This window comes from Mytilus trossulus, chromosome 8 (genome assembly GCF_036588685.1).
Source record: "Mytilus trossulus isolate FHL-02 chromosome 8, PNRI_Mtr1.1.1.hap1, whole genome shotgun sequence".
Taxonomy (NCBI): Eukaryota; Metazoa; Mollusca; class Bivalvia; order Mytilida; family Mytilidae; genus Mytilus; species Mytilus trossulus.
In genome coordinates, this window is record NC_086380.1 from 18,276,789 (window position 1) to 18,303,581 (window position 26,793).

Consider the following 26,793-nt stretch of genomic DNA (forward strand, 5'->3'; position numbering starts at 1 on the left):
ACAAGCTTTATTACACAAATACAAAGGGTAAAATATAACATTACAGTAGGCTATTAATATCCGGAATCACCCGTAATAAATAATTTGCCTAAATCTCTTATTAAGGATTATTTTTGCTTTTCAATATATATTGATAAGTGGCACAACATTTTCATTGGAATAATTATCTTTGTATCTGTCATAATTCTTCAAAAGCAAAAAAAAAAATTTTACTCTAATGTTTCATTTTAGCCATACTAAAGATGTTTCATGACGAACAAGAAAATAACACACACAAATTAAATTAGTATTCTCAAACTCATTCAGTTTGGCTGAAAGAGATTCAGCAGTTTCAAGGGGAAGATTTAGTAAGCAGATTAGATGAAAACAATCTTAAAAATTGTCTTTGAAGGGCAATGTCTTATTAAGGAGTCAATTGACAATTTTCGCCATATTAACGTATTAGAAGATCTTTCTTTGCTGAACATGTTTGATGTTTACGATTAACGAAAAAAAATCATGATAATAACCAAAACTTGCAAACTTTCTTGAAAACTACCAATTTAGTGGTAACAACTCATCAATGACTTGTTACATTCATCTGAAAATGACATGGCTGATAGAACTTGCCTCAATGCACATTTTTTGTAAAAAGAAAAAACACAAAAATACTGAACTCCAAGGAAAATTCAAAAAGAAAAATCAAAAATCAAAAGTCCAAACACATCAAACGAATGGATAACAACTGTCATATTCCTGACTTGGTATAGGCATTTTCTAATGTAGAAAATGGTGAATTGAACCTGGTTTTATAGGTAGCTAAACCTCTAACTTGTATGACAGTCGCATCAAATTCCATTACATTGTCAACGAAGCATGAACAAAACAAACATACTCAAAGAGTAAAAATGTCAAAAATAGGGGTACAGCTGTCAATATTTTGTTATCATCTTAATATCACTATAAAACAACAAATGTAACGAAGAAGCACAAAAAGTCATACATCAAATTTAACATACTCATTTTGCTTTTCTTATACGACTTAATTTATCTATGTAAAGTCTACCCGTAAAGGATAGAAGGTTTTCAGTACTGGTGTACAATTGCTCGTTTGAAATTCGCACAAGTAGACATAAAAATAATTTTGTCGTTCAAAGTATGACGGCGTACATACATGCAGAGTCACCTAAAGTAGATATAGCAAAATCAGACTCAACAGTAAAATAATAATAATAAACTAAATAATTGTGTGGTTCAAAGTATGACGGGATATATAATTACAGTTTCACGTCAAGTGTATAGCATAAAAAAACAGACAACAGAAAAAGTAGTATTATTGAATAAAATAGTTTTGTCATTCATAGTATGTCAAGATCATAAGTAAAACTAATATTAATAATGGAAATAATTTTGTCGTTCAAAGTATGATGTTTTACATAACCACAGAGTCACTTCAAATGAATATATAAAAAACTGACTTAATAGTACAAGTAATATTAATAAAGACAAATAAAAGAATAATATGACACGTTATAAAGGTGATAACCAACGTCGTTACGCAAAATCTATACTTCAAGACCACCTTGTATTATTTGTGAAGTTGATACGGAATATTTATCAAGAAGTTCTAGGTACAAATGTATCATCCGATGAAAATGATGTAACTCACATCAGATTTGCTCTAAATACTTTTAATTAGTGTTTGAGATATAAGCCAAAAACTGCATTTTATTCCTATATTCTATTTTAAGCCATGTTCGATTCATCTCCAAATTTCAGGGCTGATAGAACTCCACCTTTATAACACTTTAATTTACACTTGTCAGATTTGCCCTTAACTTTTAGTTTTTTTTGTGATATAAGCTAAAAACTGCATTTGATCTCTATGTTCTATTTCTAGCCATGGTATTACCATTGTTATTTCAACTACTAGTAATCAGGTGGAGCTTATATTTTAATTTGCCTAATGACAGTCTATTTTGAAAATGTGTGTGATAATGATTATTGCCGTTATAATACTATATAATTGTTTACACTGGACAAACGACGATGATGCCATGTGGTCGTTCGGAGCGAGAGCTATAAACTACAAATGTCCAGTGAACAGCTAGTTCCTATTGCGTACTTCATTTTCAGCAAAAGTTATATATTTTCAATTCAATGCATTATACACTTTAACTTTATTTTCATTAATAGAAATACTTATATTAAAAGGTAGTATTGCTTAAATTCCTCCCTCCATTATTCAAAATTATTAGTGTTTAACAACTCATTAAGTGAGAGTGCTATTCCATAATAATGTAAATATTTGGCCTAAATTGATATAATTGTTGGACATTGTAATGTTTTCGCCATCGCATAAAGGATAAGCTAGAACTTTATCAATACATCTTAGTTTTCTTTTTTGATTCAATGTTTTTTAAGCAAACTCTTTCCAAAATTTATTTGATGATATTTAAATGGGCTAATTATAATTTAGTTCAGTAACATTTCTTTGCGCCACAATAGAGACTAATTTTATCCAGTTTGAATTCGAGTTATATACCCTCACAATTCATCTCGATGAAATCAGAATTGTCAAATTGCATAACGATTGCAAATACTTGTTTTGTGGAGTATCAGATATTATTTTTGTTTCAGTCATTATACCTCCTCTCGGGTTATGAACTGACATTTAATACTAATAATTGTTTCGTAACCATTAAGTGCATGCTGTGTCACATGTTAACTCCGATTAATTAATCTAAAATATTTTAAATGATTAGCATAAATACGTTTATCTTCTTATTTCAGTTCTTGACAGAGTAGCTACATTGTTACACTGAGGCGTGATTTAAAGCTTTGAATTCCGCAAATGCTTTGATGTAATTATTGTACCTTCTATGCATCATATACTTTCTTCAATTACATCTTATATTAAACGAAATAACACAGAATAACGGTATTGTGTTATAAAATAGGCAAACAACTTACAGTTTCATTAGTAAAATATTTTTTTTATACAGCACTGAAAAATTAATTGCTGTTAAAAATAAAAGAGTAGAAATTTTTGACAAAAGTTGGAATGCTTTTGCCATTCATTTTGATGAATGATCAGATATTTTGTTTTACATTGTACTATATGTGTACATAAATTAGTAGAAATAGACTTGTCATATGATATATTGTTTCTTACATGAGAAAGAACTACATTATTCATCTCTGCAAATAAAAAACCAAAAACAAACAAAAAACTTTTAATTTCCTTGAAATTGAATATTTATCTTTCAATTATCTATTTACCTATCTATTTAATTTTGTTTCTTCTTTTTTTTTTTTTTTTGGCTTTTATTTTTTTTCTCTTTTCATAATTTTAATTTCAAAATAATCTACAGACATACCTAAAAATATATAGCTTATAGATACTTATTTTTTATTACTTCAACTACACACATTATATATTTTTTTCATAACCTGTGCATTTGTTATATTAGATAATTATGTTTGATTATCTTAATGGTAAACTTAATTTTTTGATATTACTGATATGGTATATAATATTTTCAAATATGGAAAATTGTATGTATAATACTAACAAAAACTAACAGTTGTATATATATGTTATTTACTAATGTTAACGAGGCCGGGATAAGGTACCGGTACTTGATGTTTTAAAACTAACAAATGTACAGATTTCAATAAAAAAAAAAATGAAAAATGAAATTAAGAATAGAAATGAGGACCAAAGAAAAGAAAACCGCAGTAAGCAAAAACTGGGTCTTAAACACATTCATAAAATTCCCCACCCTGACGGACTTCAACTTAAACAAAAATACTTACTCTTTCATTAAAAACTGACCTTAACCAGAACTACAACACATATAAATAGAATAAACTAACATTAAAAAGTCAAGACTAACAAAGACGGGAGGCTACTGAATTTGGAAACAAAGTTGTTTTGTAATATTTCAATCCTGACAAATACCTCTAAACGATGTGGTATAGCAAACAAACATCAAACGCATCACAGTAAAACTCAGTTTAAAGGTTCAAGTCCGATGATAGAATAGAGAACAAAGAAAACTTAGTAAAGTAACAATGATGTTTGGGTTTCAGAATAGCTGAAAACACCTTACTCAAAAACAGGATATGTCAGTTAACAATTATTTTAAGGGAATCTTAGAATAAAAGAAAAGCATGAGAAGACAACAAAGTGAAAATTGACACATGAAACAAACAAAATTCCAGAAAAAAACTAGAAAAAAAGCTGGTCTCTTTCCGAAATAAAGACAAAACACTAGCAAATAAAATGGCATATTGGAAATATCATGGTGAAAAATTGTCCCAATGAATTAATTATATTCTAACATGACAAATTTATATATGTTTTTGTATATGCAATTATTATTTAATATGGAGCGAATGATATGCAAATGTAAAAGATTAGTACGGATTGTGAAGATAAATGTAACGTCTCAAGAACTTTTATAAATGAATAGGACAGGAGTGGTTTGCATAACAATGTTGATACACAACATGTATATAAATTATGCATCTAAAATATTATTCAACAAACATGTTATATTATAAAAGGATGAACACTTATTTCGACACTTGGCCAGGCTACAATTTAACAAATAAATATATAAATATGTAAAGTGCAAATATGTACTTGGTCTCGCATTTAAAGCATGCTTTTTTAATTTAGTTACATCTAATTGTTGACTTCGAAATATAAAACAATATCAGTCTTATCATATCAAAATCGCTTTGCCACACAATAGAGCAATAAGTGTTTCTTACACAAAATATGTTTTTTTATTTATAAAAATTCAAATGGAACACAGTTATACATCTTATAATAAGTTTAATTTGTTTTAAGGGTCATGAACTTCAAAGTGGTCTATAACACATCAATATTTACACAAACGGAAAATAATCATCTAAATGACCGGATGTTTCCTTATTGTAACAACGCAATAACACAATGAGGAACTAATGTTCAAACTAATTTTTGGAATAAAGTCTGTGTTCTTAACATATTGGAACGTGTTTCTATAAAACAGAGAACGACCGACTATATACAAAAGACTTACTATGTAAATCCGTTCTGATTCATAATGCATATCGACGCTTTATTTCTACTTATTTACGTTAAAGTTGCCATAACAATGGTGGCAACTGGACAAAATGTTTGTCCACATACAGTAATTAGAAGGTAAGTTAATCGCATCAAATCAATTTATTTTGAAATCAATCAATTTGACAACACGTTGTTTTTATAATCTTTTGGTCATACTGTGTATCCAAAAAGCAATTAACAATTCAATATACCCTACGCAAAAACTGCTCAATAGATTTTAGTATACTCTCAGCTGTAGGATTAATTGAGTGCTCATTTATCTCTTATTATTTAACAATACACTCGTAGAAGTACATTTTACATATACAGATCCTATTTTTTTAAGCTTTGTCCGCAAAAAAAACAACAAATTTATCAAGAAGTCAGATCAACACTTCGGTGTTGACGTAAATATCAATTTTATGGTCATTTTTGTTTTAAATTTACTGTTTGCACCAGTATGAATTATTTGACACACTAAGGATTTTCGTATCCCAGGCATAAATAAGCTTTGTTGTATTTGGCACACTTTTTTTGAATTATGGGTCATCAATGTTCTTCAACTTTGTACTTGTTTGCCTTTCTTACTTTTTTTTTATATCAGCGCCACTGATCAGTCTTATATAGACGAAACGTGAGTTTGACGTAATAAATCATAAGCCTGGTACCTTTGTTAACTATTATCATGAAAAGATAATAAACATTTCATAGCCTCTTTTTCTCTGAAAATGGAATTTGGTTGATCATTTACACAGTTTTTGAACTTACCAAATACGACGTTTTATCAGAGACCTAAATGTTTTGTCTCATTCTGACAAAGTGTCCAGTCCAACTTCTTATCGTTAAGCCCATGCTTTTGGCGTAGTCCTCAATGGAATCTATAATTCTTTTGAAGTATTGTTCCAATTGATATGATGAGGTTCTTTCAACTTAGGACAATGATAAATCACCGATCGCAGATTTTGAATTATGTTCAGACGCCCATAAAAATATCAGAGGGATCTTTAGGTATTGTTCCAAATCATGGTCCTGCAATGCTTTTTATGATTACAAATTTTGAATGTTTTTGAAAATAAATTGGAATGTTAGATTTCAAATTGCTCCCAGTTTGAATAAGAGTATCATATGCTAGGTCACACAGTAAAAAGGCACCAGCATATTTTTCAGTTCATTGAGAAATTTAAAAGTAAAATCACAAAATACTGATCTCGAAGATTTTATTTTGATTAATTCTAAAGGATCGTTCTAAGCTAACATATCAATTTTGTCGTTGTTTATTAAACCGAATAGTGGTATTGGCTTGATTTATAACAAATGTGTGTATAATCATTCATCTCCAAGGGAGACAGGGAAATACCAATATGACGACTAAAGTAATGTCCGTCCGAACTTTGCTCAGATTAGACGCCCGTCTTGCTGTTTGGAAGGTCCAATTTTGCAGCCACGTTCAGCGTGTAGAGAGAATGCTACGGTTATTGTACGTTGAGAACTCTTGTTATAGGTCTTTGAAAGGTCCGTAGATTGCTTGTTGCAAGGCAAAAATTCTGTTAATATTTAATTAAATTCAATTGTTGTTGCAGTCTCAATTTCCAGATTTTTGTTTCGAGCGTCCTCTTTTAAATGACCTTATTATTTGATATATTATTAATGAGCAAATTTGACCATATTTATTTATAGTGGATTGGGACACAAATTATTGCAACATATTTTAATCTCTTCCACTGTAAAGGTGCTAGTTCGTCCTTGTGGGGGAATTATTCTATTCTTTTTTCAAAATTTACAAGGGTGCTTTTTACGTGCAAGATAAACTGCTGTCTCTTTACACGAGTTTGTTATGTATCGTCCCCTTCCGACGGACTATCTCCGTTTCTTGTAGACCCTACTCGAAAATGGTTAAAGGGAGAGTCAAAAATCAAATCCCCGAAATATTCACCCCGGTACCGGCATCGAAACAGGAACCTTTGACTAAGTAGGCAGATACACTAACCACAACACCACGGCTCTCTATGTGTTAATAGGGTCCCGTCCTGAAAATGCGTGCCACTTTTACCACTGAACTTTCAGCAAACAAAAATCAATCAATTCAATTCAGGACATTATAAATTGTTGTTTGAAATTATTTTTCATAGATATACCATTCATAAAAATGTTATTGTAATTTATCAGTTTTAATATTCTAGGGTGGGGTAGTTTTTAAAGTTGAATTTTGGAGTTTACATTGAATTTTCGGATACTCCCTTTTTTAGTTCTCTTGCTCCTCTACTTTTTTGTCTCTAAAACAAATATCAATCATATTATACTTGCAAAAATTATGGGTCCCTGTACCCGTTTCTTAACACTGTTATAAAAAGGACTTATTGATTCCTTTCATTTCGTAATACAGCATTGTTATTTATTTACAATCCTTCTCCTGATTGTTCTTGTTAGCGAGCAAAGTTCGATAGCACATACAATCTAACTCTCATTCATCTTGCAAAAGTAAATAGTATTTAAACATGTGAATGTTCTACACGTTATACAAGTTTTCTTCAAGTAGCCCGAAGAAGAAGATGGAAGTTTCAAAATTAAGTTATTGACGGTACAAAGTCAGGAAACATTGGTTTGATGTGTTTGATCTTTTGATTTTACCATTTTAATACGGACTTTCCATTTTGATTTATTTGCCAAGGTCGGTATATGTGTTTTTTTACTTTTTATATACAGGTATTATGTCTATGTTTTTTTTTTGTTGCACGTCAGTGTTCTGTTGTTACATGTAAAAAAAACATTATGTAAAAGCATATTAAGGTAACAAATTATTATAAATAAGTGTTGCAATTTCAAGTAAATAAGCATTGCAGTCACAAGAGACAATACTATTTGTTTTTATACAAATATCAACTCTCATGTAAATTAATTGATGAACACTTTCAAATGTACTTAGCCTTCTGTTTACTGGCGTTAAATGATGTTACAACGCTCCGAATTTAAATATTAATCACCTGCTTAAAAACTTTGGATTATTCGTAACACTAATGATAGTCTTCTACAGGAATATTTTACCTTAGATCATTTCAGTAGATCGAGATTTAACAACAATTCAATAACATAATACCAAACATGAGGATAACAATCAAAATCTTGTAATGATTGTTTTCATATTTTTGAACTGAATGCTTATATGAATATTCAGAATTCAAAAGTATTAATTTGTGGTTTATAAAAATTACCGTTACTGTTTCAGTTGTCAAAAATTATCTTTCTCGTTTGCAGAAACTCGTCTGGAAATTACACACAGCTGATATTCAATTGTTGTCCTAATTATGTTCTCCTCGATGGAAAATGTCAAGGTACTGTTTAAATAAAGATAAAACATTTGAATAGTCTTCTATTCATGAAATGCATTTCTAACTATATTTCATTTTAAAATCACACAATGGGTTGTAAAATTCAACTATGTCGCTTAGTGTATTTCGTTATACCAGACGTCTGATTCGGGATATAAAAAAAATAAAAAATGTGATTTGTTTCCGTTTGAAAAAAAAAATCCTTTGACAGTTTTATTACTTTAAGATAGTAATTCATATGAGGAATATCATAGCACTATTTCTATCGAGTTCGAATATCAGAACTGATTCTCAATAAGTAAGAGCTACATGCTTGCAGTTGTTATAGTTCCTTGCCAATTTGCCCTGATTATGACTTTAAGTGGACAAATGATTTTTTTTTTTGGGGGGGGGGGCATAAATGCTCTTCAACTTTGTACTTGTTTGAGTTTCTAACTATTTTGATCCGAGCTTCACTGATGAGTCTTTTGTAGACGAATCATGTGTCTGGTGTATTTAAATTTAAGCATGATACTATCAATACCCGTGTTTGCCATTCATGCCAGTCGTTCGTCTTGTCGTTTTAAAAACCATGGTGGTCCAAATTATAACAGTCGCAAACATTTCTTATTGACAAAAAGTTTACGTTATGACCTCTGGGAAAGAATCACTTAATGGTTCCCTCCAAGAATAGTAATATTATATAACCGCATTTATATTTTCCAAAAGACAAACTTTTCATACTTATACTTGATTCTTTTTTAAAAGTATAATCAAATAAAAGTTAATCAATACAAAGTTTGTTTTTCTTTTTGAACAATCACATTGTTAACTTGTCATTTATTCTTCTCTTTCCTTTGCTTTTCACAAGTTTGCATGTTATAAGTATTTTTATCTTTAGAGTGTTCAGCCGGAATGTGGGGAAACAATTGTTTGTTAGAATGTTTGCCAAATTACCATGGGGTTCAGTGCAAACAGATTTGCAGCTGTTTAGAAGGACAAAAATGTAACCCTGTACATGGATGTATTTGTGATAAAGGGTTTACAGGTCCACAGTGCTCAAACGGTAGGTAGACATATACAATACAAGATAAATAGTATCAAAACACTTCAACAATAATGACACGAACATGATGTATTGCTATCACAATATTCAGTTACTTTATAAATCCGTTTTGCAAATTAAGGCAGCAATAGTATATAGCTGTACAAATGTCCTTAATTGATGGAGAGAAAACAAATTCGGGTTACAACTAAGCACACATCAAGCATAAGAGACAAACAACTTGGCAAAAAAAATCATCGAAAGGCAACAAAAGCAATCGTTTAGGAGATATAAATTTCGGATGTTTTATTTCGCTTTATATGCTTTGTTTACTACCTGAACATAAAATATTAGTTTGCATACATTGTTTTCTTATCCATTTGTCTTTATAGAAAAGCACGAAAATTTTATTATAAAACAGAACAAATCAAGATTTAAATATTAATCGTTTTGTTTTAACTAGTGTTGTCAAATCGTACTCTTTTGCCTAACCGGTTACTCGGATAATCGTTCGACCGATTAACCGGTTAACCGGTAATTTGAATTGGTGTTTGAAAGCCTTATCAATAGAACCCTACACATAGATATAAGATGTGGTATGAGTGTCAATTCAACAACCTTTCATCCAAGTCATAAATACGCTTTTAGAATTGATCTTTTCTTTAGCATTATAAGGCATGGCTGTGAGGATTCCTGGCGAAGTTTGACTTTTAAAAATCAAAAACACCGTATCCAACTATAGCGTTTGTAACAACTTCAGATTAAAAAATCAAAAAAAACAATCTTAATCTTGTAGAATTGAATATGGCATACGTCTGAAACCGATTATTCTTTCCTTTTCTCTTGTTGTCTCCGAAAATAATGGAGTGTGTTTCACTTTGAAATGATTTTTTAAATTAAAAAAAAGAAGATGTGATATGATTGCCAATGAGACAATTATTCAAAGAGACCAAAATGACACAGAAACTAACAACTAAAGGTCATTGTACATGCTGTAAGACCTGTTTCTTCGCCGAGTTTTTCTTTAAGCATGTTACTCGTACTTTCACGTATACATTGAGTACATTCACATTGGTTTGTATTTCACAATTTTTGAATTTAAAGTAAGACTAACCCTTGCACTACGGAGGTTGCACATTTAAATTTAGGTTTACACAAAATAAGATCGAAAACGAAATAATGAAGTAATTAGTAAAATTAAATCTCTTTACTGATTTAAAGATACTGTTAAAAAACATGTTTACTAATTATGTTTTTTTAAAGATCCTACCCAGAACTCTAATTAATTTATTTAGGATTAACAATAGCAATCAATATACTGGACAATTGATCTGTCAAACTAATAACCTCGAGACAATTTCTAAATAAAACATAACTTTTAATGATTTGATTTTCAACACAAATTTATATCAAATCGATCGAAATTGAAAAAAGTCCGGTTAACCGGTTTGCATTTTTGGTATTCGGTATTCGGTCGTTGACAACACTAGTTTTAACGTGTGAAATAAATTTAATTACGAAAATGAAAAGAAGTTCAAAACGTTATGTTCCTTAACGTCGCACGATATGTTCCCAACATTTCAGAGAGGGATATAATACTCATAGGGGAATATGAAGATGTGTTGAACGACATGTGGGATAGTGTTAGTCAATCAAATATTGTTAAACTATCAATATGTATTTACAGTGAAAAGTGACATATTATTGCATAGCTATATAATATTTCCCACAGAAAGTAACCAAAAGTTAGCGTGCAATAAATTCTAATATTGCCCTAGTGCAATAAATCTTCATGACGCCATCAGCGACCAAATCTTAGTTTAAACTAATGTTTTATTACAAATATTGCACTCGCAAGCTCGTGCAATAAAACATTTTACTCGGAACAATATTCCCTCATATTCATGCAATAACCCTTTATTATTTTATAATAATTGACGCATGCTATTCAAACATCACCTACTACACTTATCAACACTCAGTCAAAAGTCAAAATTGGAAATAAATCGTATTCGGTGAAACTGCAGGCAATATTATTATTCTTGAATTTTAAAATTTAAGACTGCAATCACATGCAGTTACTAGTGTAAACAAATTCGTGATGGTGACTTAAAGATCATAAAGTGTCGAGTAAGGTACACCTTTTGAAACAAAGCCAGTGTCATATAATCCTTAACTGACACTGATTTTTTTCCATTTCCATTTCTTTAAAGCGTGTCCATCCGGAACATACGGTTGGCAATGCAATGAGGAATGTATCTGTGCCAATGGTGCTGAGTGTGATCATGTATCTGGAGTATGTTTATGTCTTGCAGGATGGATTGGGAATCATTGCACAAAAGGTAAATTGTTATGTTTTGTGTTTTAATTTCCCTTCAATGTCAAGTGCTGTCGGGATAATAAAAATAATCCACATTCATAAAAGTGTCCTGTACCAAGTCAGGAAGATGGCCATTGTTATAATATTGTTCGTTTCTGTGTGTGTTGCATTTTTACGTTGGGTCGTTTGTATTTTCTCTTATTTTTGAGATAATAAGATAAGACGTGGCACGGTACTTGTCTATCCAAAATTCATGTATTTGGTTTTGATGTTTTTTTTGTTATTTTCGTGCTGTTTTGTATGTTGCTTGGTCCGTTTCTGTGTGTGTTCCGTTTCGGTGTTGTGTCGTTGTTCTCCTCTTATATGTAATGCGTTTCCCTCGGTTTTAGTTTGTTACCCCGATTTTGTTTTTTGAACAGCGGTATACTACTGTTGCTTTTATTCATAGCAACTGTTTGGGCTTCGGTATTGATATATAACGATGATGAATGTTTCCGGTGTTCCGATTTTTACATTATTTAAAAGTAAAACAACATTTCAAATAAACTATTATGTACATAGTAGTCCGTGCTGTCGCTTATTGATAAATATCTTAAATTTTGTCTTTTATTTATTGTTAGGTAAATAAATTTCCCTGTGGATTTTCTCGTTTGATATATATACATTTGAGTTGCCTACTATAAAAACAGGCAGCAAACACAAATGAGCTCAAAGCAAAATTCAAAACGGAAAGAACTTTATCAAATGGCAAATCAGAAGCTCTTGTCATATCCCTGAACTGCTAACTCAATCTTTAATTGTTTGACAGAAAAAAAATGTCAACAATTATATACAGCAGTCAACATTGTTTTATAAACCAGGTTGAATTCACCATTTTCTACATGTGAAATTACAAAAATCTCAAACTCAAAAATATTAAGAATGGAAATTTTCCTAATTTAATAAAATCTATATTTAATGAATCACTAACAACAAAATTATTTGACCGCATCCACCAAAATTTACCATATGTGCACTTTTATTGTAAATCTATATACCTGCATAGTACATCAGTGATAAAAATTAATTTATCAGGATTCAATGTATACTTCAAATGACAGTAGTTTTGATACCTCGTGCTGACTTGTCAACACCATTATTTGATCGCATCCACCTCAACTAACCATATGTGCACTGTAATTTGTAAATCTATATACCTGCATTGTAAATCAGACATATGTTTTATGCCAGAATGCAATGTATATTACAAAATCCGGGCTTTTTTTAGTGTGTCCTTTTGTCATCGAGTGATTATACCGTTTCTTATAGCTGAAAATGTTATGGGTTTACTTTTAAAAAACTATTAAATAAAGTCTCAAATTAAGTGCTGTCAAGGCACATGGTGTATCATAACTTGCATTTTATAAACTAGTATCGTTCATTTTTATATATTCTTTTTCTCACATCTTATAAATTGCATGTACAGTATATATCCTTGATATCAACAAGCTAATGTGGGTGTTCCGGACCATATAAGTATTTGAACCTCATGGTATAACTATTACTGAACATCAAAATGTCGACTTGGAAGATAACTTCAAAAAATGTCTTAATAGACTGTTAAACAAGAGTTCAACTGTTTTACTAACTGACAAAAACAGTCGATATTATAAAGAGTTTTATAATTCATACTAGGGATGTACAGAAAACAAATACACACAGATTACTTAGTTGAAAGAAAATGGGTTTCAACTTGTAACTTTTGCTGTTTTGGGTAGCCTTTGAACTATGAAATTAATACATTTCATGTAACCGTCAATTTTATAGATAGGTTTATTGTATTATTGAATCGTTTCGGATGTACCTCTATATGGTCCAAATACTCATAAGGTCTGGTTCGTTAATAACCAAATGAGATTATACTCATCTGATGAACAGTATTTGTCGTTTGTTTATGTAATTTAAAAGTTTTTCTCGATTCTCGTTTTTTATATATATATTAGACCGTTAGTTTTTCCGTTAGAATGAATTTTGAACTAGTTATTATAGGGGACGTTTAATTTATTTAAACATATCTATTGGATTGGGAAACATGTTTTGCAACTTATATTAATCCCTTTCCACTTTGCGGTTGCGAGTGCTGCCTTGTATATCATATTTTCTCTCCGGTTTATATGATCCGTTCATCCTATTTTGACTCTTTAAATTCAAGAGTTTATGATGTTTGTGTCATAACATCGCGGCCACAAGTTTAAAAAGTTTTTCTGTTTAGTTAAAATTTATTTTTAGATCCATTTTGTTACATCTTGTGATCAATTTTATTTGGCAATCGCCAATGGCAGTCAGCAGGGTTCAAGAACATCAGTTGTTCGGCCTGTTAGTCAAATGCGTTTTGTTAAAATATACTTTTTCCCTTTTTTGGTCTTTTGGAAAATGTTGTTTGTGCTGTTTTTAGACCCTTCTACAACGAAATTTGTTTAACATGCACACGTATAAAAATTGCGGTTTTTATCAAACGCAATCATAGGTTTGAAAGTAGTTTTCAATTTAGACTCGTTTATATTTTTTTGTTTGGGCTTTGTACCATATTTTCCCTCCGGTTTATATGATCCGTTCATCCTATATTGACTCTTTAAATTCAAGAGTTTATCTAAAAATTAGGGTACTTTTTCTAAAAATGAGGATACTCTTAATATGGCCTTCCAAATACCGTTTCAATCCCTAACATCACTGAAGAGACATTTATTGTCGAAATCCGGATCTGGTGTACTAAAATATATTGACACCGTATATTTGTGGCATTATATCGCGGCCACAAGTTTAAAAAGTTTTTCTGTTTAGTATTTTTTTTTTTTTAAGATCCATTTTGTTACATCTTGTGATCAATTTTATTTGGCAATCGCCAATGGCAGTCAGCAGGGTTCAAGAACATCAGTTGTTCGACCTATTAGTCAAATGAGTTTTGTTTAAATATACTTTTTCACTTTGTTGGTCTTTAGGAAAATGTTGTTTGTGCTGTTTTTAGACCCTTCTACAACGAAATTTGTTTGACATGCACACGTATAAAAATTGCGGTTTTTATCCAACGCAATCATAGGTTTGAACGTAGTTTTCAATTTAGACTCGTTTATATATATATATACGTAGCGGCATTAGCCTGCCCTTTTGCGAAATCTACAAGGATGTCTTAAGGTGCGAGGTACATGGCTCTCTCTTAACACGGGTCACCAATTTATCGTCCCCATTTCGACAGACTGTCATCATTTCCTCGAGACCATACTCGCAAATGGTGTCAAGGGAGAGCCAAAAATTTAGTCCCTGAAATTTTCAACCCGGACCAGGAACCTTTGTGTTAGTAGTCCTATGCACTAATCTCTACACCACTGCTCTCATGGGTGCCCTTTATAGCTTGTTGTTCGGTGTGAGCTAATGCCCTGCGTTGTATGCTGTTACTCGACCTACAATGGTTTACTTCTATTAATTGTCATTGGGATCAAGTGTAGTCTCATTGGCACTCATGCCACATCTTTCTATATCTACATATGGTCCGATCATACGCGCACAGTTTGACCATATATTAATATACGCATATGTTCATGATATATATGATATTACCCTAAACTTAATTACAGTTATAAACTAGAGAAAAAGTCATTTTCAATAGTGTAGAATAACTTTTCCTTGTTAAAATTTTCTGTAAAAAACCGGACCATTTGTCTAAAAACCCTGACGATTTCACAGTTGCTCTCGATCAAAACTTATACATACTTTTCAAGATGGGTAGTTATGTCAAAACCTGTTATAATTACGAGATATCCGTTAATTGAACTTATGGTATGCTTTATAACTCGAAAAAGCCCAAACTTCACTCGACAAAAAAGACCAAATCACTCGAAAAAGCCCGAACTACACTCGACAAAAAAGGACCAAATCACTCGAAAAACCACTATACCTACCATGAAACCATCGTTTCGTAGCACTTGTACAACCATCTAACTTGTATAGAGTCCTAATCCTATTTTTTTTCCTGTCATACTAATTTGCTGATTTGAAATACACGGTCTCACTATATGAACCACTAGTATACAAGTATTGCATATGTGTATAGTATCCTTATTGACATTGATTAAACTGGAAGTTACTATGTATTTCAAGATAAGAGTTGAATACTATTTTTTGTTCTGTTTTGGTTTATATCGTGTATTCGTTTACTTGAATGTACAAAAAAACATTTTTTTCATTTCAAGCATGTTCAAATGGAACATATGGTATCAATTGCACTAAGGAATGCATGTGTTCCGAAGATGCCCAATGTGATCATGTAACTGGGGAGTGTGTATGTCCTGGAGGACGCTTTGGAAATAATTGCACAAAGGGTGAGAACTAATTTTGCGTTGTTCCGTTTTCATAATAGTCCAATTTATGTCACTGGTATTTCACAAAAAGTTTTTAAAGATGCTTTAACAAAGCAATTGTGACTTTCTTGAGCATTAGATAGCAGTTGGAAATTTGTTTACCTTTCGATGCTTAAAGACTTGAAGAAAAATAACTTTTTTAGATTGAAAAGTTAATATTCACTTTAATTGATCAATCAAACTAATTACATGAAAGCAGATGCAATAAAAAACAAACTCTATACTTTATTGTGATTTCTTTCTTTTGAAGTTTGTGAACCAGGTACATACGGAGTGAACTGTAATAAGGAATGTTTCTGTGCACATGATGCTATGTGTGATCCTATCAATGGCAATTGTTTATGTCCTGCAGGATTGTTTGGGGTTCATTGCACAAAAAGTAAATACTGTGTTGTTGTGTGTATTTATCTTGAATATTTATACAGAGTGTAGATTGACTCTAAAAGCAATGTTTATGTTTGTAACTTAATTGGTATCAGATTTTTACATGCGAAGACAAAATTATATGCTGTTTTTAATGAACGAAATAAAATAATACAAAACCAGACTCCATTTTCTCTGTGTTACATTCAATATTACATAATCAAGAGTATGTTCCTTTCTTGGACATTGGATATCAGTTGACAATTTGTTAACCTTTTAAGAAAAATAAAAGACCGGGAGAAATAAATTGAAATCGTTTGAAATTCATCAATGTTACTTTAGTTATTCAAATATATGAGACAACTTATCACTAAAAACAATAAAGTATTATATTTATCTGAGACATTAGTTTTGGTATACATAGCTAAGATCCTTGTTTTTTTTTATTTATATTATCATTGTCTTTTCGTAGAATGTCCATCAGGAAAATATGGAATTAACTGCAGTGGAATTTGTAACTGCTCAAATCATGAGCACTGCGACATTATATCCGGTGATTGCTATTCACAGACAGGTATTTCTATAGATATGGTTTATTTGTAACGGTTTGATTATCTTGAAGTTAATAATTTTAATAAAAACAATTTCATGTCACAGTGATTTTAAGCTTTCTGTGCTTTATGTTTTTGTATCGTACAAAAGCTTATGTTCTCCTTCATTTACTTCATTGGAACTATGGTAGTTATGACAAGAACCGTACAAATTGTCCGACATGAGACGTACATTTCAAACAAAAATGTCTTAAATCCACCACCAAAGGTATTGATCCAAGGGTAGTCAAAACTGTATAGAAAATCCTTTTTTTACATTCGTTGCACATTTCGAAAATAAATGTCTTTTAACGAAATATTGAGACAAGGTTTGAAAAAAAAAACATTTATATTAACAATGAAAATCTCATAAACCTAAAAAAATTGCCAAGGCATGGGAAGAAAATCAAAACTTTGCATCACAGAAATACATGAAATAGATTCCGTTATTTTATATTAATTCGAAAATTGTGTAGCAGAAAATCTCAATAATCTGAACATCCACATTTAGGTGAAATCTAAGTATGTTATACATAGCAGTACACCTAACATATAAAACAAGCGATATATTTGTATTCATATTGACTTTTTAATAGGCCTAGGAGAGGGCGACTTATTAAAGTTTTGCATTTTAATTCATTCACGTACTGATTTTGGTAGGCAATGCAGATTTTTGTTAATAAATATTAAAGATGTAGTTTGTTTCAAAATCAAAGGTGAAACAAGAGAGACCCATTTCAAATATTCACATATATTTTTATGAAAATAACTGTTGTTTCAGATACAAAGGTCAATGGAAAGTCGGGAAATACCGTACTCGTTTATATAATGATGGCTGCTGCTTTTACTGGTCTAATATGCGTTGTAGCTCTCTTCGTAAAAGCTAAAGAAGCAATCATTCGTAATGTACACAAATGGCAAAAGAACTCCTCAAACCCAAACAGAGAACAACGTAAAGCCAAACGAAGGTTATCATCGGCACCGACACAGGATGCACATACTGAATCCTCAATTATAGACACAGAAACATCCTTGTTTCATAATCCGATGGACGAAGAGTTATATTGCGAGATAGTAGACATCGATGATTTGGAAACAGATCGTAAGGAAATGAACAAACATTAGTTCAACTTCATGTATATTTATCAAAGTACCTGGCTTATACTTAGACGCGTGTTTCGTCTCCATAAGACTCATCAGTTACGCCCATATCAAAATATTTAAAACAAATCATGACAAGTACAAAGATTAAGCTAGAGCATTGAGGACACCAAATTCCAAAAAAATGTGCCTAATACGGCTAAGGTTAAACATGCCTGGCATGAAAAAATCCTTAGAATATTATTATTATATTTCATACTTTTAAAACAGCTAGTGATACCCTGGGGGATAAAACGTCCACCTGCAGTGGCATCGACCCATTGTTGTAAATAGTTATTAAAGGTACCAGGCTTATAATTTGAGACACATAAAATATTTCAACGAAAACCATTTGTAAACGTAAATCAGTTGCTAATTTAAAAATTATAAAACATAAGATGAAAATAAGATGATAAATCTGGCCATTCATATTACGAAAATAAACACATTTATTAATAATTTGAAAATTAAGCTTATTTCAAACATAGATAAGAAGGAAAATACAATTGAATACTTAAGGAAATAAAAGTTACATGTGACATGGAAATAATTAACATTAAGAAAAAAAAGAAATATAACAAAAACACTGAACTGCGAGCAAAAATTAAGAAAGCGAAGTTCCAAATAAATTGGCAAAATAAAAAGCTTAAACATATCACACGAAAGGATAACTACTGAACTGAAAGTCTACACAAATCAGTTTGTTAAATATTTTATGAGCCAAAATTTCTTATTCAAAACCGTATGCATGTTGAAATAACAAACACGACAGAATATACATGATCATGATGATATAGCCTTAGAAATCGATGAAACTATTGTTGTTGTTTTTTTTTTTTGATAAATATATAATTCTTTTGACTTTGAATTCGAGAGTCAAAAAAGTGAAAAAATCATGCTCTTTTTTTGTCCTATTTACAATATCATTATTGGCATCAAATATCGGCATCGTATTTCAAAAATTATGTTTTGTAGATGTGCTCGAGGCAAACATTTTTAAAAATGCAAAATATGTTTTAAAGTTAATGTTAACCTCTTTTGGAATCGACAAGGATTGAATTAATTTATTTTACAATTAATGAAGAGGAAGAAGGAAATGCTTTTCAATTGGATTGGCGAAAACTATTATCCGTTAAATGATATTAAATATATGTTGCTGTACTAATATAAACAAAAGTGACACTACATCCCGTCGAAACTATTTATAAATATATTGGCACAGACCAATTGCATTCGTTTTCGCATACTGTTTATCACACTTCATATCTTTCAAAATACTAACATCTATCTACCTAAGTAGGCGAAAAACTTTGCTGTACTTTTTGAGTTCCTCAATGCTCTTCAATTTCCAATTTTTTTTGGCATTTGTAGTGTAACTGATGAGTCTTATGTATACACTCGTTGTTTGCAAGATTGTACTACTGGTATCTAAGTGGGATTATTAATAGATCATTACACCAAACCTTTGTGAACTTTTTTTAATAACCTTATAAACAGCGGTATACTACTGTTGCCTTTAATTATTTAATAGTAGATATTGCTTATTTCTGTAAAATGTTTGTTTTTATTTAGAATATATATTTGAATTATGTTTTGTTGTCTTTGATCGCCACAGACACATTGGCCACGGAATGCTTTTGATTTGAAACAATGAAGTCACACACGTACGATCAAAGCTTGGTATAGGTGTTCTATACCTGTACGAATTGAAATAAAGAAGTACTGTTATACAAACGTGAAATCAGAGATTTTAATCAATTGCACAACAATACAAGATACAAATTACTATGTCACACAGTCGTTATTTTCAATGTTGTCTTGTGTATACTGTTGTTTGTCTTTTGATCTTCTTCAGTTTTCTTTGGCGTTGTCCGTTTGTTTCGATTGCAGTATATATGTCCTTTCTTTTTTTGAACATAAGACTAAAATATTAAATACTGTAAAAATTTCCTTATTTTTTATTATAACTGACACTGTGTGTAAAATTTTGTGTTATATAATCAGTTTCATATATGACATATTATGTGGGTTATTTTTTAAATATTTAAAATTTACTAAAATGATAATGAATGTATAAAAAAAACATCACAATGCACAACAAAATTTCAAACGACAAACATATTATAGCACGATTTCTTTTAGAAATATGTGGCCATTTGAAACAAGCCTTCGGGTTTTTTTTTTGCGCTGTGATTATGACCCATTGGCGACCTTCGGTTGCATTTTAATCTTCGGTGGGGTTGTAATCTCCTTGAAACATTCACATTTTATGGTCTCAATGTTACCTTTTATTCTTTCAGTGACTGACAAAGGCATCCGGAAAGATAATGGCGACATTAACAAACTTTTCGGTTGAAACTGAAACTGTCATGTCGAAAATTGACAAAATCAATACATAGAAACTAGAGCTCAAATAACACGAACCCTTTTAGAAATAGGTGATTATCTCTGCAACGGTAATCACTCGCAAGTTGTGGCATCTGTTTCATACTCATGTCAAATTCATATCTTTTTTTATTATGCCATTATCTAGGTAAAGAGGAAGCAAATGAGGTTCAACAGTTATTACTTGTCAATAGTTATCTGAGTCACAGAAATTTAAAAACGGCCAACACATCAGTTATTGAGTGCAGTTTCGAAGGAATAATTTCAACTTTTATCGGATTTATAATTCAAAATTCTCTTCAATGCCATCATTCTTAATTCCGAAAATGACTGTTATGGATAAGGGACTGTCCTTTTTGAAAATAAGTTCGTTGGGTTTTTTTCTGCGGTTCGTATGTTGTGACAACTATTATTATTATATCATGTTTGTGTTCGTTTCTCAGCTATGAATGTTCTTGTTGTTGTTTTTGACTTATTTCATTCCCGTTGCAGTTTAGCGATATTTTTAACATTGTCATTAAACGGGAGGATTGACATGCCATTAAACCAGGTTCAACCCACCATTTTCTTAAAACGGTGTCCAGTCAGGAAAATAACAGTTGTTGTTGCAATTCGTGTTCTTGTTGTTACTCTGCTGTTTTTTTATTTCCTATAGTTAATGTGTTTCCTCAGTTTTGGTTTGTAACACGGATTTTTTACTCTTAATCTATAAACCTGAGAAAGGAAATGGGGAATGTGTCAATGTATGTATAATAAACACGCTTAAGATATATAAAGTGTTTATTTTTTGATACCATGTTAAAAAAATAGTAGTCATGTTTAAAAACTAGTCCATTTTTTACTAGGTGAATAAATGTCAATCCTTAGAAGAGCGCAGCAAATTCTAAATAATAATGAAAAAAAATATATATCACAAAAAGGATTAAACGTCTTCATTGTAACATAACTATGATAAGTTGAATAGGAGAGCAGTGTAAAATCAAAGACAGGTTTATGATTTATGGCAAAATCATATATTTAAAAAAAATTACGAAAATATGACTACTTTATCCATCATGATGTATTATTGAATATCTCATTTGACCAAAATATCACTTGTTGTAAATTAACCAATTATCAGAATTGACGAACAGACGCCATTGATGCCTTGATTTGTATTTCAGTACAACAAATAACAAACACTGATTTTGTTTGGATATTGAATTGTCATGGCAATATTTAATCAAAATTCATTCATAAAACACCAACAACTGTTACAACAACAGTACACAACCAAAATATTTGTCAATCAATAAAATGTTGATGACGATTGAACTAATCATTGTATCACAGCTGGGCGATCCAAAGCTAGTGTACTGAAGGGCGGTCCATTCAGCAATATTTCAGAATTAGCAGCTGGGCTATCCATAGTCTGCATAAAATGAATTAAATTACGCTCCGGTTGTGTGACTGCTTCAGCATGTTACCATGACGGATATGTGTTTGAAGACTGGAGCATCTGAAAAATAAATAAAACCAGCAGCAACCAAAGTTCAATTCTTAAGGGTGGGAGAGGATGGGTCTTAATTTTTTAACGTCCTCTCCGTTCGGTTTTCAAGGTAAAAGAGACCGTTAAATTGCACGGACTTTGACTACTCGGCTGTCACATGCTCAAATTAGCATAATAAGAGTGAAGGACGACTCGATTTGTCGAGTCTCAATACATGTATATGTTAATTCAATAAATTAATTTAATTTTCATTTAATTAAATTCTATTATTGAATATCTCATTTGACCAAAATATCACTTGTTGTAAATTAACCAATTATCAGAATTGACGAACAGACGTCATTGATGCCTTGATTTGTATTTCAGTACAACAAATAACAAACACTGACTTTGTTTGGATATTGAATTGTCATGGCAACATTTAATCAAAATTCATTCATAAAACAACAACAACTGTTACAACAACAGTACACAACCAAAATATTTGTCAATCAATAAAATGTTGATGACGATTGAACTAATCATTGTATCACAGCTGGGCGATCCAAAGCTGGTGTACTGAAGGGCGGTCCATTCAGCAATATTTCAGAATTAGCAGCTGGGCTATCCATAGTCTGCATAAAATGAAGTAAATTACGCCAAAATTATCATTCGGACTTTAGTACAGAATGATAATCCGCCACAAAATTTACCCATGACAATTCGGTTATCTCCAATTCTACAATCAACTTTTCAACAACATTTAAACAATCAAAATAATAAAAGATATTGCGAATTCAACATTTATATAACAACCAAATTTCATAAAATACATGTATTTTCATCCAATATCAGTATGAACTGTGTTTATTTTAAATTAGTGGTGATCGTGAGGAAATATAACACAATGTGGATACTTTATGAATGTTTCTAGTGCTGACTGAATTTGATTCAAGAAAATATCATTTCCAATAAATGATAGATGTACTCCATCGTCAGAATATAGCGCTGGATGACGATCATCAAAATCTGGATATTTGATAACGTATCCTCCATGTTTGAGTATATAAGATCTCACTCCCCTAATTATTCTCTTTCTTGTAACTTCCATGGCATGGTCATCACTTGAGTAACGCCATGAACGCCTTGGAAGAATGCTTGACCATATAAGAGAACAATTTGGGAGCATGCAAGACAGAATTGCTATTGTGAATTTAATGTGATATAGCAGAGCACCACATGGTACATTTCCTATGTCATTCCCACCACAATGCAATATCAACGCATGTGGAATTTTGTTGCATAAATTAATGATGCTGTTAACTGTGCCAACAACATCGTCCCATTTCATACCAGATTTGCCTGCCTATCGCAAAAAACAATTATTATTTTTCAAAAAACCTAAATTACTACCTGAAGGTCTGTTCTCCGAGTGATCACGAGCACTGCATATTATTGAAGAACCAATAATCCATATTTCATTACTAAGACAAGCTGAAATTATAAGTTATTTGGTTAGCTCAATTCTTATGTAACGTTTAAAGGATGCAGATTTCCAACGACCTAAAGTCATAATTTCTTCATCAGTATGACCATTCATAGCAAAATGTGTAGCTGCTCCTATTCGAAATGAATGCGTGTTGTACTCATTTGGATTACAATCAATAAATTTCATGGTCTTCCATAGTACACTAGAAAATTGATATCGTGTTAAACCGGTTTTGTTAAAATGACAAAAAAGTGGTCCATTGTTTTGGTGTCTGATTGAAACAAAGTTTAATAACAATCTCACCGGGCAAATATCTACTTGATAAAATCGTTCAACTGTTAATGTTGTAGATAAACCATTTTGGTCTGTTTTCGAAAAGGGAATTGTGATATATGCATATTGTGAATGATGTGAAACATTGACATCATCATTGTTCATGACATGTTGCGTATTTCTATTAATTGTAATTTCACCGATTCTCAAAAATGCAAAAAATGCTAATGAAAACATGGATCTAAATAACATACATTCATATACTGAAGAACAGACAAATTGCAACGAGTTTATTAATCGAGCTAATATTTCTAAAGTTATAGGTTTGTGACTATCCACTACGCCATATAGTTTGTCCATTCCTTTGAACATTTTTTGTATAATGAACGATGAAGTCAAATCAGTGAGCTCATTTATTCGTAAATAATAGCTTAATTGGTTATCAAAAGTACCAGGATTATAATTGTATACGCTAGACGCGCGTTTCGTCCACACAAGACTCATCAGTGACTCTCAGATCAAAATAGTTAAAAAGCCAAACAAATACAAAGTTGAAGAGCATTGAGGACCCGAAATTCCAAAAAGTTGTGCCAAATACGGCTAAGGTAATCTACTCCTGGGGTAAGAAAATCCTTAGTTTTTCGAATAATTCAAAGTTTTGTAAACAGAAAATTTAAAAAAATGACCATATAATTGATATTCATGTCAACACCGAAGTGCTGACTACTGGGCTGGTGATACCCTCGGGGACGAAACGTCCACCAGCAGTGGCATCGACCCAGTGGTGTAAATAGTTATCAAAAGTACCAGGATTATAATTTTACAAGTACACCTTAACCGTTGCAGGGGCATGTCCTAATTTTGATAAATAAGCAACATAATTGACTAAATGCGAAATACTGGGCGGCCATGTATTTCCTAAACCTTCTTTTAATCTAAATGAAACAAATGAAGTCAGTCCATTGTTATACGTTTTCCATGTATTCTGAGAATTTGATGCGTCCAATAACTTAGCTATTTCTGGTCTAAAATGTTCCAAAATTCCTCCAGAATTGTAGCTGGATGTGTATCTGCTGTTGGAGCCAGACTTTTGAATTTCTGAATTTTTTTACGAGAAATACAATCTGCAATTATATTTGTATAACCAGGAATGAACTGTGCCTTAATGTGAAAATTGCCTAATAATGACCAATATACTATGTGTCTAACAAGGTTCATAATTCGTATAGATTTTGACGTCTTCTTATTTAAAATTTCAACCACGGCATTATTATCCGAATTAAATAAAATTTTCTTTTTTTGAAAAAGGTTACCCCATAAGTAAACAGATAGTGCAATAGGTATCATTTCTAAATATGATATATCCCTGAGAACTTCAGTACCAGACCATTCTACAGGCCATTTAAGAAAAGCCCATTTACCTTGGAAATAGCAGCCACACCCTTTTGTTGAACCACCAGCGCTGTCAGTAAATAGTTGTAAAACTGAATTTGAAGTCCAATCAATGTCGAGCATGTAACTAATACCGTTAAATTTGTCTAAAAACAATTCCCATACCAATAAGTCTTGATACATGCCTTCTGTGATTCTGACATAATGATGTGGTTTCTTTGCATGACTACTTGCCAAATAAATTCGTCTGCTAAATGCTCTGCCTGCAGGTAGAGCTTTTGCACAAAAAGCTAATGACCCACACAAAGATTGTAGGTCCCTTAAAGCTATCTTTTTCCTACACAATACAGCCAAACCCTTTTAACGTCCTATCCGTTCGGTTTTCAAGGTAAAAGATTCAACATTTATATAACAACCAAATTTCTTAATTTTTTAACGTCCTCTCCGTTCGGTTTTCAAGGTAAAAGAGACCGTTAAATTGCACGGACTTTGACTACTCGGCTGTCACATGCTCAAATTAGCATAATAAGAGTAAAGGACGACTCGATTTGTATATGTTAATTCAATAAATTAATTTAATTTTCATTTAATTAAATTCTATTATATTCGTCAGAGCTATGCTGAGTGTAATTAAAAATAAAAAATAAAGCAACGATTTTCAAAATCAAGAATTGATAGTCTTAAACATGTTAAATAGAACAAAAGACAACGATAAAGACAACCTAATGTAATACTTAGCATATCTAACGACATCAGGTCTTGAAGTCATAACACTTCGTCAGTTTTTTTGTACTCATATTCCAAAATCATCCAATCAAATTGCATGATCTCATGTTTCGAGCATGATTTTTGTGCTTCGAGCACTGAGCAAACTTTTATGACTTCAAGGCTAGAACTCATAATAAATGTAACTTCGACAAAGAATGAAGATGTGTTTAATGAAATTAGTGAATGATGTAGATTAAGTAAGTGTTTATTAAACTATCTAAGACAAATGACCGAATTATAAAAATGCATAAAAAAGTAAACGCAATCAAATTTATTTTCTAGGTTATATTTCAACATAAAAAAAAAATATACTTCGTGAAAAAAATATTTGTTTTATATTTTTTTGCAGTTTTGTTTTCCGTTGGAAATGACATGTTTCAAACATAGTGAATTATTGATAGTTGATTATTTTGGAAAATGATATATATGTAGCTCAACATAGCTTTAAGGTTTCTCGTTGATTCCCCTAAAATGCAATTGAATTACTGAAAAACTAGAATTAAGTTTACATTCAAAGAAGCATGTGACTAAAATGTAATATCTATTCATGGATTCAAACTACATTTACTTTAAAATCATTTTTAATTACATATTTTAGCCTTAATTTTTTGTAATCGGCGGTTGTCATTTGTTTATGTGCTACCTTTTTGTTTTCCGTTCTTTTTTTTGTAAAAAGATAAGGCCGTTAGTTTTCTCGTATGAATTGTTTTACATTGTCATATCGGGGCCTTTTATAGCTGACCATGCGGTATGGGCTTTGCTCATTTTTGAAGGTGACCTA

At 31.3% G+C, this 26,793-nt stretch overlaps 1 long non-coding RNA gene across 1 annotated transcript; it reads right to left on the reverse strand.

The window, feature by feature from the left end:
* Positions 1-22,535: 22,535 nt before the first annotated feature.
* LOC134681699 (uncharacterized) lies at positions 22,536-24,228 on the reverse strand. The gene is made up of 2 exons (XR_010100665.1): positions 23,504-24,228; positions 22,536-22,725 (listed from the first exon to the last, which is right to left on the reverse strand). It is a non-coding gene; the product is annotated as an uncharacterized LOC134681699 (long non-coding RNA).
* Positions 24,229-26,793: the final 2,565 nt, after the last annotated feature.